At 41.1% G+C, this 20,131-nt stretch overlaps 1 pseudogene; it reads left to right on the top strand.

Annotated features, from left to right (window-relative positions):
• Nucleotides 1-16,671: 16,671 nt before the first annotated feature.
• Nucleotides 16,672-17,151, top strand: LOC102916003 (U1 small nuclear ribonucleoprotein C pseudogene; annotated as a pseudogene).
• The last annotated feature ends 2,980 nt before the right edge of the window (nt 17,152-20,131 follow it).

Here is a 20,131-nt window from a genome sequence, read left to right as displayed (position 1 = left end):
CACAGGTTGGCATACCAAGTGGGGGCAGGACCAAGCCCCTCCCCCTGGATCAAGGCTGAGCAAGGCATCTCACCAAAAGGAATGGGCTCTAAAAGGCCAGTTCATGTACCTGGGATAAGTCCTGGTCCCTCTGTCAGGGGCTCCACAAACAGATCAAGGTTCTATAATTTAAATAGGAAAATGAAAGGTTCATGAATGGAGGAAAAGAAAAGAGTCAAGGTCAAGTGAAAACTAAGAAGTATTGTAAAAATATTGTTTAAAAAGTCACGCTGATTCAGGAAATGCATAGGTAGACTGTGGGGCAGGATAAAGTCGAGAAAACAAAAAAAAATACACATAAGATGACATTTTTAACATAAGGGAAAGAAAAATTAGTTTACACATGAAGGAAAATCATTTGGGATTGATACTTTACACTGTATTTAAAGAGGAAAACACCCCCCCCCCCACACACACACACTTCAGTCAATTAAAGGTCTAAGTTTGAAAGGGAAAACTAAACATTTATGGAAGAAAATTCAGGAATTTTATCTTTGTGATTTCATCTGGGAAGACCCCAGCAGTATCCCAAAACACAAGCAAGAAGAAGAAAACTTAATGCATTTGGCAATATCCAAATGTAAACCTGTTTAACAAAGAGCTTCACAAGCAAAGGGTGGGCAGGTGTAGAATGAAAGATATTTGTAATGTGAAAACTGACAGGTGATAATTACACTGGATAAATGCATCGATATGCTGCTATCAAGTAAATAAATCAGATCTGGGAACCCAATAAAAAATGAATGGGGTATAGACATGGAAGCTCACGAAACCATGGGGACGAGAATCAAGTGAATAATAAGCAGATGAGCAGATGTTTCCCAACGGTCATTCAAAATTAGAACATCACATCCTCATAATGTCTGCTCTTGCTTAGATACAGGACTCTGGGTTCTCTTTGGGGAGTAATGTGACAGTACGTAGTAAGGTTAAATATTCAGGCAACTATGATCCAACCACCCTACTCCTGGTATGCACCAATAGAAGCACTGTGTTCCAACACCCCTACTCCTGGTATGGTCCCAGAGTAGCACTATGATCAACAACCTGAGCTCCTGGTATGCATGCTCCCAGAGAAGTGCTACATTCCAACTACGCTACACTCCTGGTGGCCACCCCAGAGAAGTGCTACGATTCAACAACCCCTATTCTTCCAACCACCCCACTCCCGGTACTCATTCAGAGAAGTGCTCTCCGTCATCGGCAGATCTGTTTATAGTACAGTTCTGCTTGTTGTCACATGGTTAGAGGCATATGTTTTCATCAATAGAGGAATGTAAACCATGAAACCTAGGCTTACTAAAGCCACAGTCTTCCAGACGGCCCTCAATAAAAAGCAATACTATCCTCTACCATGCTTGGACTCTGAGCAAACTGAGGAAGATGAACAAGAATAGATTGTCTAAATGTCACCTTTGTTACGTATGGCATAGTGCTGGAGGTCTTATTAGAGTGAGAGGAAAAGGGTTAACTGAAAAACAGAAGGTGGGGCCTCTGTCCTGTGTCCAGTACCCTGGTGGGCCCCATGCCTGCATAGGGGTAGAACAGGTGTTCTGCAGGAAACCAGGGCCCATGTGAAGGGACAGGGCAGAGTACACACAGCTATTCTCAAACTGACCCATCAAGAAGTCACACACTTTCCCAGAATCAGAAAGAAACACAGATAGGAAAAGGCTCTTCAGAGGAAGGTGATATCTGCTGTGAGGAGTTTAAAGTGTCATGTTGGTGAAAAAAAAAATCAGAAAATATAATTTATAGTTTACTATTATATGAAAGTCAAAAGCTACACATACAAAACAATTGAAAACTAGGAATTCTTCCAAGGATTTATTCACGTAAGGAAATACATGGATGGTAGATTTGAAAAGTAGAAATTGCAAGCAGTTTGAGGTTATCTGTGTCTACGGAGACTTAGTGCTATTTTTATGAAACAAAAGAAATTTGCACAGATACAGGGAAATAGTGTAATTTAGAGTGATGTCGATGGACAACCCCTGTCCTTACAAAGAAAACACCAAGAATGTAGAACCATGGCACAGCGGTGTTTTCATATATATGACCAGAAACATTTTCATATATATGACCAGAAACGTTTTCATATATATGACCAGAAACGTTTTTACATATATGACCAGAAACGTTTTCATATGTATGACCAGAAACGTTTTTACATATATGACCAGAAACGTTTTTACATATATGACCAGAAACGTTTTCATATGTATGACCAGAAACGTTTTTACATATATGACCAGAAACGTTTTTACATATATGACCAGAAACGTTTTCATATGTATGACCAGAAACGTTTTTACATATATGACCAGAAACGTTTTCATATATATGACTAAGAACGTTTTCATATATATGACCAGAAACGTTTGGTAACAAGGAAAAACCGTTGTAATAGGTTCAGACTTCCAAGATGCACAAGGTATTGAGGTCCTCCTAATGCCTAGAATCTTTTGAACAATGGCTTGCTCTCTGTTTATAAAAAAAATATGTCTAACGAGAATTTGTTATTAGCTGGATGATGTAGTTTTTGGTCTAGCTGGGAAAGCAAACGGGAAGTCACACTCATGACCTCTGTGTCCTTTGAACTTCGGATTATATTTTCTCTTCCGGAGTGCTCTCTGCAACCAGCTAGCCTTTGCCGTTTCTCACTAGTGGTGGGGATGTAAAGTCGGTTCATGTTGTTCCTTTCCCAGAACTAAAACAGGGAAAACAACCTGCTTTCCTAGCTGTGTTGAATAAATATCATTCAAGAAATCCGATGGAAAACTACTCCTTCGTGGAGCTGGGTTGGGGATCCAGCCAGGGCGCGTTAGACATGGCTTGGGACAGGGCCGAGCCCAGGGCTGTCGAGGGGCCGCTGACAGGCGCAGACTAGAGTGCCACTTGCAAAGTCCCTCTCTGCCCTGTGGCGACAGATGGTCTTTCTTCTGCAAGTGTGTGAAGGGGGTGGGGAGTGGCCGTAACAATAAGCAGCAGTAGCCACTTGACAGGCTCCCCGCTGCCAGGAATTTGCATGCGGGGCGCTTACCGCCATCTGGAGAACTTCAGCTCATTGAGGAAGAACCGGTGTCGCAGCCTGCGTGCGCCCCAGTAGGTGCTGGGGTCTGGGATCTGGAGTCCCAGCGAAAGCACAGAGCAAGAGGCAAACCGTCGCTCTGAAGTCAGGGGAAGTGGGACCGGACCCACATGCTGAGCTGGGCGGAGGATGTGCCCACAGGTCTGGCCCTTCAGAATGGATCAGGTCAGCCACAGTGTCGTCTTTGCAGCCTGGGTTTGTTTATCCACCAGTGGTTGGTGGAGGACATGTGGACTGAGAAAGAGGAAATCCAAACGTGTACCCCTTTTCCCATGACCTCCAGAGGAGAGTTCAGCGATGCAAAAAGCTGACCATACACCCCAGGGACGCTTTTCTCAGACCACAGGGCTGTGCATTATAAACACATGTGCAACCCATTTAATTAAACGCATAACAGCTGCTGAGATGTTAGCGCGTTTAAAAAGCGAAGCTTATTTTCAGCGCATTATTAAAAAAATCAGCTTTATATCTGAAATGCCTATGTGGAACCGTGTGGTTTCGTTTTCTCTAAAAAAATAAAAATATCACCAAAATTTGTCTAAAGGATATTTAAAATTTACTAGGATCAAAATGGCAGCTTTAACAAAATAATATTTTGTTAGGAGAATGCATCCTATAGCTAAAAAGAATCATCAGCAGCAAGTTTATACTTACCAGCATGGGTTTACACTTAATAGATATTCACAAAGCTTTATAAACTCTCTGGCTTTCCAGAATTTCCAGCACCAGCACCACCACCACTACCAACAAAGTAACACCCCTAAACCAAACCAAAACAACCCCCCCCCAAACACACAAACAAGCAAAATGCGAAAGTTCCACAGAGGAGAAAAGACATGGTCCCATATGTATTAATTATGGGCTAATGAAATAATTGAGAGTAAATCTGTATTAACTGACGGTGTCCTGGGATTTTTCAGGGTGGTAACTGTATTATTTCTGTCTTCATACCCCAGCTGCTAACCCAATTCTGTCATGAAGCGGGAGCCTGTGTTTCAGTCGGGGTTGTCACAAGGAACACTGGTTAATGCGGACAAACCTAAGCCCACAGGAGTATTCGAAAGTGGCATTCTCTGGAATCTTAGAGGTGAATCGTCATGATGCAGTTCGCAAGCTCTCAGTAACTGCTATTTCAGATCTTTATCCAGGCAACCTAACTCTATTTGTGTCCCATTCTCTGAAATGTTAAGTTCTCTGAAGATACTTGGGATAGTGGCTGGTGAGCTTTTGGGCCCTGTGAAGGTGGTAGATATGAACAGAGAACTCTCAAGTATTCACGGCAGTTTTCTAACAGAATGAAGGCAAGTCTGTACCATGTGCATAGGCTAAGGCAGAACTGTTTACAGTTACACTGCATTATTTCAGAGAATGTAAACTCACTGTTGTGTGGCCAAAGCTTGAAATTCATACTTCTCTAAATTTTGTTTTGTTTTGGTTTTTTTTTTTGAGACAGGATTTCTCTATGTCGTCTTTGCTGTCCTGGAATTTGTATGTTGACCAGGCTGGCCTCAAACTCACAGAGATTCTCCTGCCTCTGCCTCTTGTAAGTTGTGATTAAAGGCATGCACCACAGCCATCAAATTGATACTCCTTAAAACTTTTGAGTTGGGCTAGGCATGGTGGCGCACACTTTTAATCCTAGCACTTGGGAAGCCAAGGCAGGCAAGATTTCTTTGAGTTTGAGGCCAGCCTGGTCTACACAATGAGCTACAGGCAAGCTAGTGTCACATAGAGAGATCTGGTCTCAAACAAACAAAACACTTTTAAGTACAATTTGCCTGCACTTTTAGGTAGAGTTATTGAAAGAATTTGGTATTGATGAAATTTGTAAAAATAATGCTGCACATCAATTATAATACAGTGTTCTATTATAGTATTTCATGAGCCATTCAGGGCTGTGGGAGGAACCAAAACCTAATGTTTGGGTGGACAGATGGAGGCACCTAAAGTATGACATTTAAGACTCAATCCAGGGCAAGAATGAGTCTAAGAGTGAGAATTTCCTCAAATTCTACAGCCCAAGGAATCCCAAGGTTTTAGGACTCTAGTACTTTCCACACATTGTCCCGGCAGCTGTTAATCCACAGGAATAAAGAGTGCTTATGTATATATTCCTTCCTCTAGGAAATATATTGACAGGCTATCCTGGAAATTATTAATTGATTCTGTATAGGCTCACAAAAAATTTCATAACTTTTCATGTTTATTCTTCCAGTATTTGAGTTCCCAAAAGAAAAACAGATCTTTCTACTTTCTAACTAAACCTCCCCACCCCTTTTCGGATTCATGATTGAGCATTTTTACATTCAGTAGAAAAAAAAAAAAATCTATTATCACAATTACCACCCATCCCATGCTCTCATATACAGGTAATAATAAACATAGAAATCCAGTTACTTTTACATGTTTCCCCAGTTTTAAAGATTCTGCACTCTTATAGAAATGTTTCCTTTGTGCCTCACTAGGCTACATTTTTTTCTCTGATATCCAAGGAAGAGGAGGAGGGTGATAGAAATGTACCTTTTGAGCCAAGAAGCTAGGAAGAAATAATCATAATTTTAAGAAAAAGTAGAAAATGGTGGCAGTGTTCAAACAGATTACTTATCATTTGGCTTTGTTTAATTCCAGCCACCCGCCCACAAGCTGTTGCAAAGGTCCCCTGGAGATGATTTCCAACCTATTTATGGACTCTTCAGAGAAGAAGCTATGAGAATGTCTTTTTAAAAAAATGCTATTCTCTTTAAACTTTCATTTTCAATAGCTCATAATTAGCTGCCTGGAATGAGGATGTATATTAGGCTAAATATGCAGGGGTCATAATTTTCTGACCTTCTTCCTTCTTCACGTCCAAATAATGCGAAAGGAATTCATTCCAGATCCTGTTTGTCTGCTGTGCTAATTCACAATGACATCTTTTCAACTTTCTTGATTTCAAAGCGTCCTGTGATTTTAAAGTAGTCATTTCCTATTTGAAGGAATCTATTACCATGCCAAAAGCAATGGTGGTGGACTGGAAATGTGCTAGACGCAAGTCAGTGACATGGAGAAAGTTTAGCTCTGGGATGAGCAGACAGACAAAGACAGGCAAAATTTTCCTGTGGAGAGAAGGAATGGGTTTGTAAAGCGACTATCTGGGCGTATCTGTCTTAAAGAATGGGCTTTACCGATGGAGGTCATTTTGATAGTTTCTGCTTTCTGCAGATCCACATGAGAGTTTTTGTCTGCTTTATTAGAAAATCTATTGTGGCTGCCCTCCAAATAAGAAATACCTTGGTTTTATTCACCATTTTTTTAGACAGTAAAATTTTGTACCTTCCTCTTTGGCACCATATGTCCATTTCGAAGTGAAGGGCTTCTCAGATCCCTGGAATGGTCTTTGTGTTTGCCAGAGGGCAGCATGTGACACTCTCCCATCTGGCATGCAAGTTGCCACTTGGCTGCCACCTGAGCTGTGCTGAGGACTCTTGCCACCCCTCTGCCATCCAGGGCTGTGGGACTGGAGTCCCTTCGGTCTCCTCCTGCCTGCTACCTCTCCTCCAGTGGCAGATGTTGGGGTGGGGAGCACACGGAGAGCCAAGAATTTGCTATTACCAGTTTGGCAGCGATTCAGATCCTTCCCCATCATCAGAAGATGAGGGTGTTGGTGATGTCTGCCTCTGAGGCGAGTCTACGATCACACGTCCCCTGCCCCCTGACTCTTAGCTCTCTCTGTGCTATCAAACCCACCTCAGTTTGGTCCCTTGCCCTTTCTCAGTGTGACAGCCTGTGACTCAGATTGTCCACTTGGCTTCCTATGCCCACCCCTTTCCAAAGAGATCTTTTGTGGCTTTTCTCTTCAAAAAAGAGGAGAGTTGATTCATGCTGTCTTTAATCGGCTGGGCCTCAGTCCCTTGCTCAAGAGCTCTTGGTCTTTGGACACAGAAACTCCAGACTATTAAGCATTGCAGTCTGAGTATCATAACAGAGCCAGTAGACACGATACACACAAGTGCTACTAGGAAAACAGGCTTGGATCACTATGCTGAAGAGAGAGTAGCTTTGGGATTCTAGATTCCTGTTCATTTTTGAGTTAGAAGTGACTTCAGTATTACTCATTTATTTTACAAACGATGGAGTGGGAGACATCTCATAGCTTTGTTATACTTTGTTTATAAGCTGCTGCTGTTCAAGTAAATTGATACCCTAGAGAAGCATATGTTGAGAATTTATTGCTCGAAGTATTTGGAGTTTATACTTATTGTTTATAATGTACCCTTTCAGTCTGGGCATTCTTAGGACCAAAACATTTCATTTGAATGAGACCACATGGATGCTGAGATTCCCTCCTCTATACAGGCTTGTGATAGTTGACACACCAACAAAATGCTTACTCCTAATACTTTAAAGTCCAGGCCAATAGCTTAGACAAAAGCATTCTACATAACCAGAACTATTAACATATTTAACTCCATTTACTGCATATTTCTTTTAGAAATGTCAAATGTGAGGTGCTGGGAATACACTAAGGAACAAAACGAGATTCTTGACATCTAACATGAGTGGCTTGTGTTTTGATTTAATGGGCCAATGGATATGATCTTAAGAACATAAATCCAATTTTTAATTTTGCATTTTTCCTTTTGTTTATTTTAGTTTTACTTTTTTGTAACATATCATCCTTATAAGGTGTTTGTTGGTCCCCAATTATATTAGTTAGAAGGCAATTGGCTGTAAGTGAAAGAAAAGTCAATTAGACGCAAGGTGGCTTAAATAATAAAAAGGAATCTATTGGCTCAGTAATGAGAAAGGCCAGCTGGAAGGGGGCTTCCAGCACGGTGTAACCAGGGCTCTAAGTCTACTGCTTCCCGACTCCTACAGCTCTGTCCACTTCCATGCATGTATCATGCTAGTCCCTGGCAGGCTTCTCTCATGGATGCAAAATGCAGACAAGGAAAAACTAGAGCTTGCTCCAGTCTTTCTACTGTGGACGAGAAAAAGAACATTCTTATCTTAGGTTTCCAAGTAAGATTCTCCAGATCACTCTGACTGAATTTGATTATATCTCACATGTGTAGACCTGAAGCAATTACTGCAGCCGGGGGAACAAAATATATAATTTGATTCAAACCATTGCAAAGCCTAAAATCAGAGATGTGAGTAGAACCAGAATCGGTCAAAGTTGTTTAACTGGAGGGGTAGGAGCAGACACTTGAAACGAATCTGAGTACTATTTAAAAAAATAGGAAATGGATAATGGACAGCAAATCATTAAATATTTACTGAATAGCTTTTTGGGTAGAACTGCATTAAGTCCTGTGGTCTTGGTAGTTATTACTCATGGAAATTAGTCAACAAGCTCAAAATAAAATGACATCACGGAAATGTCTGGAGTGAGAAAAGAAAGTAAACATAAATATTCAAAACAAGAAGGCCAAAAGAAATGTCTATAAAGCAAACCAAAGAAAGGTAGATGAAAGGGTCTAATAAAAAGGGAAGCAGAAATTAATTAGAGAAAGAAAAGAACATGTCCTTTTTAGGGCCATGTGTGGTGACTTTCTTCAAAACCAACACTATTCACTGGGGGAAACCTCAGCGAGCAGGACAGCAAGGGCAGCCACAAGCCATGAAGACTTGGAAGAGCTACCCAAGTGGCAAGGAGTTGGGGACGAGGATCTCAGAAAAGAAAGCACCACGTGACAGACTCCACGATAGCTAGCTTTCCCGCTGAAAGCATCCATCACTTAGAAACATGGGTGAAGGCAAAGAAGCCAGTGAGTTTCAGAAGTGTGGGTTGTAGGAGGAGGCAGAGGAGGAAGAGAACTTGGTAACTCTTGATGAGCAATGGCTCAAGCTAGAGCAGGGAGTCAACGAAAGAAGAAGAGCTGCTCTGGTAGAAATGTGCTGGTTTCCCACTGTGGCTCTTCACCAAAGATTCACTCACACCCTAACAGAGAGAGGCCAGTTCCCACAGGGAAAGGCTTGTGGGCTTTGAGTCTTCTCAACCACTTGAACTGAAAGACTCAAGGTCATACACAATACTCCTACTGAACTATTCAGGCAAAGTTAAATCTCTCTGAGGACAGAAAACACTACCTAGAGCTTCAAATTCCCTTTTTGTATGTGATTTTCAAAATGAAAAACGAAAGAGAGAGAGAGAGAGAGAGAGAGAGAGAGAGAGAGAGAGAGAGAGAGAAAGAAAGAAAGAAAGAAAGAAAGAAAGAAAGAAAGAAAGAAAGAAAGAAAGAGGGAGGGAGGGAGGGAGGGAGGGAGGGAGGGAGGGAGGGAGGGAGGGAGAGGAAGGAAGGAAGGAAGGAAGGAAGGAAGGAAGGAAGGAAAGAAAACTGTTCACTCAGAACAGACTTCAAAAGAAACGATTTAAGCATGCTGAAATGAGACTCACAAGAGATCCAAATGTTGGCGTTGTATTGGCTGTATGGCACATGTAGGGTCGCTAACCATTCCAGTTTATCTGGGCCTTCTTGGTTTTACCACTCACAATCCTGTGTCACTTAGCTTCACAGTTCTAGGTGAAGAAGGAAAGCTGGGCACTTCCAACTGGGGAGAAAGTTACAATAATAATAATGAATATTACAAAAATGTTGATTGAAAATATGCAGGAACTTATGAGGAATCCTGCATAACTTTACTAAGTACTATAAATGCAATTTTTTTTTATATTTTAAGTTTTTTACTGCTATTGTACGTGTGTGGGTGTGGAGACATGTATGCACATGTGTATATGGGCCAGAGAATAACTTCTATTGTGGTTTGCCTGAATCAAGCTCAAGTTCTCAGGCTTGCTTGGCACATACTTGGTCCACTGAGCAATCCTACCAGTCTTATATTCAATTTCTAATTAATGTAACAAAACTCAACAACTACAACGTGGGCTAGAAAAAAAATCAGTCTTAAATATGCTAATTTTCCTGAATTAATCACTGATATGAATGTAATTCTAATGAACAGCTAACTGGATTAAAAATTTAAGCATATACAAATATTATGTAAATAAGACTACTGTCAATTTAGGTGGAAAAATGAACTAGTCGAAAATGCTACTAAACTAATTAGTTACAATGTTAATGAATATAGTTATATTACTAACTTAAACTAACCAGGAAGAACCGAGGTAAACTGATTTACTTACATATAAACAAAAACCCACCTTATCTCTATCCTTCACACACACACACATAATGGAAGAACATGGAGGTAAATCGCATACCATCATCTTTAAAAATAATATAACAAAATAATTTCAAAAAAGCATTGAGCTGTTTGATTGCATACATAAGAATTAAGAACATTTGTAGGTCTAAAACAAACAGATGCACATACACCATAAACCATATGCAGACATTAACTCTGCTCAATTAAGTATTTTTATTCAAATCAACGATGACAAGTTTTTATACTCTCAATTCATAAGTAGCATTTATAATTCTAAATTATACACATTGCAATGTAGATGAAAGGCATATGCTGGAAATTAATAAACAACAACCAATCAAAGCACGTATGGGAACATGTTCAACATTGCTGGCAATTAGAGGAGCATGGACTAAGGCACCAGTGAAATGATGTGGCTTGCATGTATTTGATTAGGCATAATTTGGTTTGTGTAGAATACAGTGACATCACTAAGCAACCATAATTGTACTTAAGCGAACATTTACTTGATACTCATTTTAAATGTGGCAGTTTGATCCTGCTTATCCGTATCAGCTTCTACAGTGCTTCTATCTGCTGGTGTGGGATGTTTATGAAATTAAATATTTGACAAAAGTTGGTGGAAATGGAAAAATGAGAATTTTCTGGGCTATCCATAAGAATTACATTATCTCAAATTAAAATCATGGGAGAAAAAAAGACAATAATCATTTGATAATTTGAAAATGTTCAGTATTTGACACAAATATTTACTTGTTACATTTAAGTCAAGTTATTCAATTCAGTGTACACTTGTAAAGGAAGTTATTGAAAAAACCATGTTATTAATTAGACTGCCTAAAATAGACAGATATATTCAAGAATTTTATGATCTCTATCTGTCTGTTTTTCTGTCTGACGGCATAGAGACAAAAATCTTACTATATAGCTCAGGCTGGCCTTGAGTTCACGGCAAACTTTCTATTCCTCAGTCTCTCAGTTCTGGGATTACAGTTGTACCACCATGCCCAGACAGGAATCTTATATCTTTTAGAAACTCTAGTAGTGTGTTGCTTTATTGCTTGACTCTTCCTCATTTGAATTTGACATTGGTTAAATAGAAGGGCATCTTATGTGAACTCATTGAGTAAATATGAAATAATCTGTCTTAATAAGTCACAGACAAATAAACTAACACATGGCTATTGGTGCTGTAAAACTGGAATTGTTTTGCTGACGGTTATCATGACAGATAATGACAGAGGTTTTGGAACTATTAATTACTCATGCTCTTCCCAGCCTATTCTAGGCTTTCTTGTGAAGGAAGTAGCTATAAGGTATCCAATGACTTTTGGTGCCAGGGTCTCTGTGTAGCATTGTTATGATGGTAGAGAGCCATAACCCTCTAAAGGTCAGTAACAGGAGATCAAGTAGACTCTATCCATCCATATTATTGGATACTTCACCTTAAAATAACATTTCGGTGACAGGGAAGACATTCACTATGTGTCCATAATGAAATCAGCTTACAGCTTCCCCAAGTGTCTGCCGCCTGCACCAGGGTGGGCGACTACAAAAGGAACTGATAATAAAGGTTTTCCCTGAGGACGGACGGTCACTGCTGCTGATTTTGTTACTTCCTTTGGGTTTTTTTTAAATTGTAATTCCACACTACCAAAATGTCTACAGTCAGCGTGTTCTGTTTCTGCCATCATAGGAATATTATTTTAAAACTCATGTTTGAAATCAGTAGGTCAGAAGTGGATGTTACTTCTTTCAGGACAGAGGGACACTTTCGGGTAGCATCCAACAGTACACAGCAGACCAGAAAGTAGTCCACTATTGATTTTTGCCTCTTACTTTAAACACTGTTTACATCCTACCTTTTTCCCCCTTAATATCCAAGATTCACAGTTTCTTATTATTGGTCAGAATGTTACCTTCTGATAAGTCTTTACAGTGAAATGACCCTGGAGAACATGCCTATCATAAATACAAACAATATTGAAATCCTTTCCAAAGACCAGCAAAACAGTATTATTCCAATTCTTCAATCAGTATGTAATATTATTGAATAGGATGCCTTATTAGAACAGTGGTTCTCAACCTGTGGGCCACAACCCCTTTGGCCAATCTCTATCTCCAAAAATATTTGCATTATGATTCATAACAGTAGCAAAATTCCAGTTATGAAGTAGCAGCGAAAATAATGTTATGGTTGGGGGTCACTATGACATGAACAACTGTATTAAAGGGTCACAGCATTAGGAAGGCTGAGGACCACTGGTGTAGAGCAATATTTTAATGAAACAAGAATAAGTTATAAACAACAGTCACTCATACCTATATCCTGTGATATCTGATGACCAGATAGACAGACCAGAATACAGTATCAGGCACCATGCAGAGTGACTTTCTGAGAGATTGTACTTCAAAATGTAAGAATTTGCACAATCACATTCAATTAGAAAAATTTTAAGTAAGTTATAATATTTTTGTCAAATTAAAAATAAAATGTATTACATGTGTGAAAGGCCAGGATGGAAGAAAACCAGCAATTAGAGAGCTGGAAAGAACTCTCTGATATGGAATATGTGATCACTAAAACAATGTAAGGTTTGTTTATAGCTTTGTGGTAAGAAAGTGAAGTCAAAGACAAAGAGATATAATGGGCTAAAGTAAACCAGCACGATTGATCAAGAATGGTTCATACCCAGAGTCCCAGAATGAGTATGAAAAAGACATGAAGGTGTTTTCACAGAAACAAGGAGATAAACATTCCCATACAGAAAGAGCATGAGGGTGAGGCCTCAAATGGCTTGCTACCCAGCCCAAAGCAAAGGCACACATGGCTATGTCCTTACTACATAGTCACACCTTCCTTTGTCTGCAAAGAGTCACTCAAGTGAGAGAGAGAGAGCGAGAGTGAGAGCGAGAGAGCGAGAGAGAGAGAGAGAGAGAGAGTGAGTGAGAGAGAGAGAGAGAGAGAGAGAGCACATGTAAACAAAATAGAGTAATAGAACAGATGGAGAGGAAAAAGACAATTTTTAATAGCAATTAGAAGCAAAAGTTGGGTCAATTCTTTTTCTGAAGATTTCTAACTGTGGTATTCTTACATGGGTTATTAGCCATATTAAGGCAATGGGGAACTTATTTCAGTAGCTGAAGGCACTTGAAGATTGCATTTCTCTTTTAGGTAGTTGTCCAATTCGGAGGAGGTCTGGGAAGGGCTCTCAGCCTCTTCGTCATTAAAGGACCCAGGCTGATGGAGATCCCAGCAAGTACAACCCATGCCTTCCAAAGCAGACCTGGGTGGAATCCGGTCAGCACAGAGGAGAGACCTCACACCTACTTTTCTGCTCTGTGGTCTGGACTACATGTTCTACTCCCTTCCCCTTTTCTTCCTTTCAGGGTTTTAATACCCAGCCTGCCCTGGGCTTGAGTTCCTGGTCATCCTTCCTCAGCCTCATCAGTGCTGACGTCACCCACACACCTCACCACTCTTGGCAACAGTTCTTGTCACGTTTCTGTTGTAGAGAACCAATCCTGCGTGCCTTCCTGCACACGAGGCAGCTAGGGACAGGAAGTCAGGGTAGCCAACCAGGTGACAAATTCTTGTCATGGAAAGAAGAGCCACTCTGAGAGGTGTTTGCTCAAAGCACAGCTTCTGAAGAGTGTGAAGACAGAAGAATGGGTCGTCGGAAACGTGATGAGGAAGTCTCAGGGGGACAGTTACACAGCCGTGCAAGAGAGCGGAAAGAAGAGCTATTTAGAGTGTGGAGTGTGTGTGTGTGTGTGTGTGTGTGTGTGTGTGTGTACATGTGAACACCCATGTATGTAAGAGTCTAGGAAGGCTATCTTCTAGAAAATATATAAAATTGCTAACTATGCGATGAATTGGGCCAGGCGGTCAGCAGTGTTGTGAGTCTAGGAATGTAGTTCTGTGGTAGACTACTTTCCTGACATACATAAGATGGTCCAGGGCTCAGTCTCCCTGCAACACACACATATACAGCAAAAATATTTCATGTATGTATTGTATTGAAAATCCAAAGGGAGAATTTAGACAATTGTCAACTTTAAAAGCCACTAAAAGCATTACAGGAACGAGGACATTTCTAGTATGCAACGAGTAAGCCTCAGAGGCCAGCTCTATAGTTGTAACGAGATGCTGATAATCAGGAACTTCAGCAAAAGCTGCTATATGGGGAAGAGAGTGGGGATGGAATGGAAGGGTTTAATGATCTCCCTCTCTTCACACCACACACGCATACCACATGCACATAGTGTGTGGGTGTTTGTCTGGTCGAACATCTGTGCTCCACTGAGTGCCTATTTCCTGAGGAGGCTGGAAAAGGGAGTTAGATTCCCTGGGACTGGAGTTACAGACGGTTGGGAGCCACCATGAGGGTGCTGGGAATTAAATCTGGGTCTTCTGGAAGAGCAGCCAGTGTTTTTTAAGCAATGATCTATGTCTCCATCCTGGGTTTAATGTAATATAGAAAATGTATTTTCCGTACTTGGAAATCAGTAGATGGTGTATAAACTAATTGGTTCAGCATATAGAAGCTAAAGCCAGATGAAAGTACTGAAATAATTTTGGAAAACACTTGCCTCTGCAAAGTAGGGCTTAGTGAGGAAGGATGGGTAGCCATATGTGTCTGGACTTATCTCTGGAAGCCAGAGAATTAGTGTGTCCCAAGTTCTATTAACGGTTAAACCCGTGCTCTTTCCCTAGGATTTGGCCCTTCCGATTCTGTAAACTGGTCGTTTTATTATGGTATCTCGAAACCCATTGGTGTGTTGGTAGATGTAAAGGCAACTTAAGCCCAATCACTGTATTAGAACCTTTACTGCCTCTCCTGGTAATAAAGGTAAGCCTGCCAAGATTTCTCAGAGCCAATTTCGAGTTAGACAGGCTGCCCCGTCAATAAAAAAAAAAAAAACAAAAACTGAAACATCTTTCTGTCCTTCTAGTTCCGAGGCTTAGTCTTTTCCTGTTAGGGTGTTGATACAGTGCTGGTGGACTGTTAACCTTTTCCTCTACAGTGTGGCTTTGACACTGACAAAATGCCCCAGGGTCACCAGAGGATTAAGTCAATTTGATCATTAGCATTGGCACAGAAAATATAAACAAGGGTTCAGGGCAGATTGAGAGGTATTTATACGCCGCCGACTTCATGTAGAGCATATATTTGGAGGACATGGATTTGATGACGCTGAGGACTGAGGGCTGAAGCCACGTAGTTAGAGCAGAGGGTCTTTGGGTCTGTTTGACATTTGTCTTAATAGGAAATTTTTTGTTGTTGTTTTAAGTGTATTACTGTTTTCGATTTTTATTTTTATTTAATTGATACAATTTTCAAAAAAGTTTTAAAGTTAGCACACAAAATGATGGGTTCAATTCTGGCGTTTCAATAAATCCACCTCCTCTTACATTGTTCTCATTTGCACTTTTCCCTTCCCTGCCCTTCGACACACACACCCTGCCCTTCCCACCCCTTCTGGTCCCCTTCACTCCTGACCGGTCTTCCTTTAGATTCTTACGGACAATAGAGAAAGCAAGCACTCTCCTGTAAGTCATTTGTTCTGAACCAAGGAAGCCCCCTGCTAAAGCCTGGGAGAGCAAACTGAACACTCTGAGAGCTTACCCAGGGCCCTTTGCCAGCTGAGAAAAAACCCCAGTTGAGCTTCAGACCCACAGGGCAATGCTTACAGAAGATTGCTTTGGTGCATTCAGAAAAAAAACAAAACAAAACGGTAGCTTCCTGTTTCCTTCTCCTTAGCTCCCTCAGCTCATCTAGGTGGAATTCAGGAGAGGTTGGAATTTCACTTCCTTTCATGATAATGAAGCACAATTATTAGATAAATTTCAGATAAATTAATAAAAGTTAGTGTTCACTCAAAGTGAAATGTTTAGGGAAGAATTTTCACAGCTAAATCATCTCTACTTCTCCAGAAAAGAAAAAAAAAAGGGGAAAAAATTAAAAGCCACATCTTTTTAAAAATTTATTTTTATTTCATGTGCATTGGTGTTTTATCAGCATGTATGTCTGTGTGAAGGTGTCAGACCCCCTAGCTGCCACGTGGGTGCTGGGAATAGGACCCAGGTCCATCTGGAAGAGGAATCAGTGTTCTTTACCACTGAGCCATCTCTCTAGCCCTCCATAGGAAGGGTTTCAAATTGCTAAGTAGTTTAGGTTTGCTCTAGTTGACTATTGACAAAAATGAGTGGTTAAACAGAGGACATGTCTTCTGCAGAGTGCTAGAAACTAAGAAAACTGAATAATGACACGTTACTGAGTTCACAGTTAGGTTAAATGTTTTCTTTGTGATATGGCCATTTGATTTAAAAAAGTTAACTTCAATTTTCTTGGCCATGTAGAACCTGGTAGAACTGCCTGGGGAGCAACATGCCTAAGTTTTATTGTGACCACTGTGGTAGGTATCTTACTCATGATTCTTCATCTGTGAGAAAGACACACTGCTGTGGTTGGAAACACAAAGAGAACGTGAAAGACTCCTATCAGAAATGGATGGAAGAGCAGGCCCGGAGCCTGATTGACAAAACAATGACTGCATTTCAGCAAGGCAATATACCTCCTGCTCCCTTCTCTGCTCCTCCTCCTGCATGGACCATGATGCTGGCTTCCCTGAGTCTCCAGGGTCCTCTTTGCCCTGGCAGGATGCCTGCTCCCTACATGGAAGGCTCTCCCGTGATGCCAGTGATGGGCCCTCCTCCTCCTGGAATGATACCCGTGGGTCCTGCTCCTGGAATGAGGACACCCAAGGAAGGCCACATGCCTATGGTGTCTGCCCCTCCAATAATGAGACCTCCTGCTCGCTCTTTGATGGTGCCCGCTCGGCTTGGCATGACTTGGCTGGACAAGTAAGAGCAGAAGCACTCTTTATCAGTTTTGTCTTTCTTTTTGTCTTGGTTTCTCGAGACAAGGTATCTCCGTGTAGTTTTGGTGCCTTTCCTGGATCTCGCTCTGTAGCCCAGGCTGGCCTCGAACTACAGAGATCCGCCTGGCTCTGCCTCCCGAGTGCTGGGAATCAATGCGTGCGCCACCGCCGCTCGGCTCAGTTTTGTATTTCTTGTTCCGTTTCACCACACGACGACACTGAGCCCAAGCAGTTTTTGTTTATTTGTTTTGTCTTTAGCTGTATGACAGGGAAGACGCCTCCTCTCTTGCCAGCAGAGAATGTTGTTTTGGAGGTGAGAAGTGGGATAAACAAACAAACAAACAACCTAATTTATACTACACTCAATTTCCTATAGGCCCTTAATTTGATATACATAATTAGCAAAGAAGAGTATACATTTAGTTGGAGAGAAGCAAGAATTATGTATGTGATTATGGGTTTTGTCTTCTCTTGAGTTGGTGAGAATGGCAAACCCTCCCTTTCCCAGTCGGGAAGGAATGGATGACATTTGCTCTTCTGAGTCAAGATCATCGCTTTTCTTTTAAAAAGAGAATGAGTTATCCACCAGTCTGATCATATTGGACTCGGAGTTTATCCATACTTGGTTGTTTGGTGTCAACTGCCCTTTGGAATCAACAATGCATATTTTCATAGTCTGCAGATACAAAGCTCCAACTCCTCTGTGTACACGAATCTTAAAAAGACATAAGAAGAAACCCAGAGCCAGATATTGGGGTAAATGCTCCAAGATCAGAGAGACAAAAGAACAAGCCATTGCCATGTCTTACCTCTAGGACTCCTCAGCCTGATAAGCCTTTAGTTCCTGTTTCCACATTTTATATACCTTTCTCTGCCCAGCCATATCACTTCCTTCTAAGTGCTGGGATTAAAGGCATGAGATCTCAAGTGCTGACATTAAAGGCATGTGATTCCCAAGTACTAGGACTAAAGGTGTGTGCCACCACTGCCTGGCTCTGTTTCTCTCCTAGACTAAGTCAATCTCATGTAGTCCAGGGTGGCTTTGAACTTACAGAGATCCAGACAAATCTCTGCCTCCTGAGTGCTAGGATTAAATGTGTGTGCCACCACTGCCTGGCATCTATGTTTAATCTAGTGGCTTGTTCTGTCCTCTCATCTTCAGGCAAATTTTATTAGGGAACACAATATATCACTACACTTCCGCTTTGTTAAAAGACAGTTTGCATGTCTCAGAACAGGATTGTAAAACTTTGTGGGAATAAGGGGGTCACTGAGTAAATCACACCACTTCCCTTAGACCCACACCCCCAGTCCAAGTGGGTGTAGAGGCCTGCTCAGAGGGAGGCAAATATAGCCTCATCCTAACTCCCCTTAAAGTTGCAAATCATGCCATTGCTAAAATCCAGCATTTTTGCTCCTAATGTTCTTTTACATTCATATGAGTAATTTAATAAGACTTAGTTTTTATAGGATTAAATATTAAAGGATCTTTTGAATTTGTGAATGAGTTATTTAAAGTATAGTCAATCTTTAAGATGAGCAATTATCTTTGTTTTTAAAGAAAATTTCCAATGACAAATTTTGTTTACTTTGGCTTTTAAAAAACTCTGTAGTGAGTACCATTTTGGAAACAAGCACCTATTTCCAAAAGGAAGAAACAATAAAAGAAAGCAAAAATTTTCTGCTTCCTTTCTCTCCTCCCCTCTCACTCTCTTACTTCTTTTTTCCTTCCTTCCTTCCTTCTTTCTTCCCTCCCTCCTTCCCCCCTTCTTCCTCCCTCCCTCCTCCCCTCTCTTCCTTCCTTCCTTCTTCACCTCCTTTATTTGTCTTTCTGTTTTTGAAGCAGAGTCTTGCTGAGTAGCCCAGGTTGGCCTTTCCTTCATGACTTTTCTAAGAGGAACTCTTTTTATGCGCTGCAAATAAACAGGGCCCTATCAAACCAAAGAAGCTTTTTTTTTTTTTTTTAAATTCAAGTCCCGCTTGCTGATCTGGTGAGGTTATTGGGGCTGCTTGCAGGAACACGGATGTGGCGCTGTTTACCGGAACACAGCTGACTCCAAGGCAGCTGCATCCCTGAAAATAATTGCCCCCCATCGTGGGTGAAAGCCGTACCTCTGAAGTGTTTGTGCAGCCAGCAGGCAGCTCCACCACAGCCTCTTCTCCTCAAATAACTACTGCTTTTCTGACCACAGGCAGACCTCTGTGAGTCTTGTAAATTGTGTGAGCCTCTTAAACGTGCTGGTTTCTTAGGATCTGTGCACCCCACACATGTCTTCCATCGCTGTGTGATGGAAAGGTTTAATCTGTATGAAAGAGCTACCCGGTGTCCCCTCTCCCATTCTTCCATTTTCTCTACCTCTGTGATATTTCCTCAGCTTTGGAAGGAGTGATACAATGTATCATATTTCCTTGCCTGGTTGTAGATCAGACTGTTATGCAACAGTCACTTAATCTCAGCAGTTTGGCAAGTTTTAAGTCTCCACCCTTTTAGAGGTAATTGCAAAAAGAAGCTTCCTGAGTTAAGGGAGACAGCGGCAATAATCTATTGGAATAAATGTAAGTGTTAGCGGGGAAGTTATATAATAAAACAATAGACAGGCACATTATATGACAAAACAATAGCAACAGTTTCCCCATTAAAGCCTATGACTACTCTTACAACAGGTTTATGCCCTGGTTTAGGGCACCAAACCCAAAGATAAGTTCTCTTCTGTAGGATAGGCCTTACATCCAATTGGGAAGTAGTTGATTGTACCTATATAATAGTACCACTAACGCACCAAAGGGCACATGTAGCCTAATATTTTGTAGTATACCACACAGTCCACAGCCAAGTAGAACCACTGGTAAAAATAATCCCCCAGAAGTCTATATAGTGCCACTCAAAACTGCGAAAAGTAACCAGAGGAGGGGAATCCTCCACCTCTGTTCCAGCTTGATCTTTCCATGTCCTGCAACCAACGTGTT

Source organism: Peromyscus maniculatus, chromosome 16 (genome assembly GCF_049852395.1).
Source record: "Peromyscus maniculatus bairdii isolate BWxNUB_F1_BW_parent chromosome 16, HU_Pman_BW_mat_3.1, whole genome shotgun sequence".
Lineage (NCBI taxonomy): Eukaryota > Metazoa > Chordata > Mammalia > Rodentia > Cricetidae > Peromyscus > Peromyscus maniculatus.
Note: the sequence above shows the minus strand (reverse complement) of the source record. Positions and strands in the feature narration are given on the sequence as shown.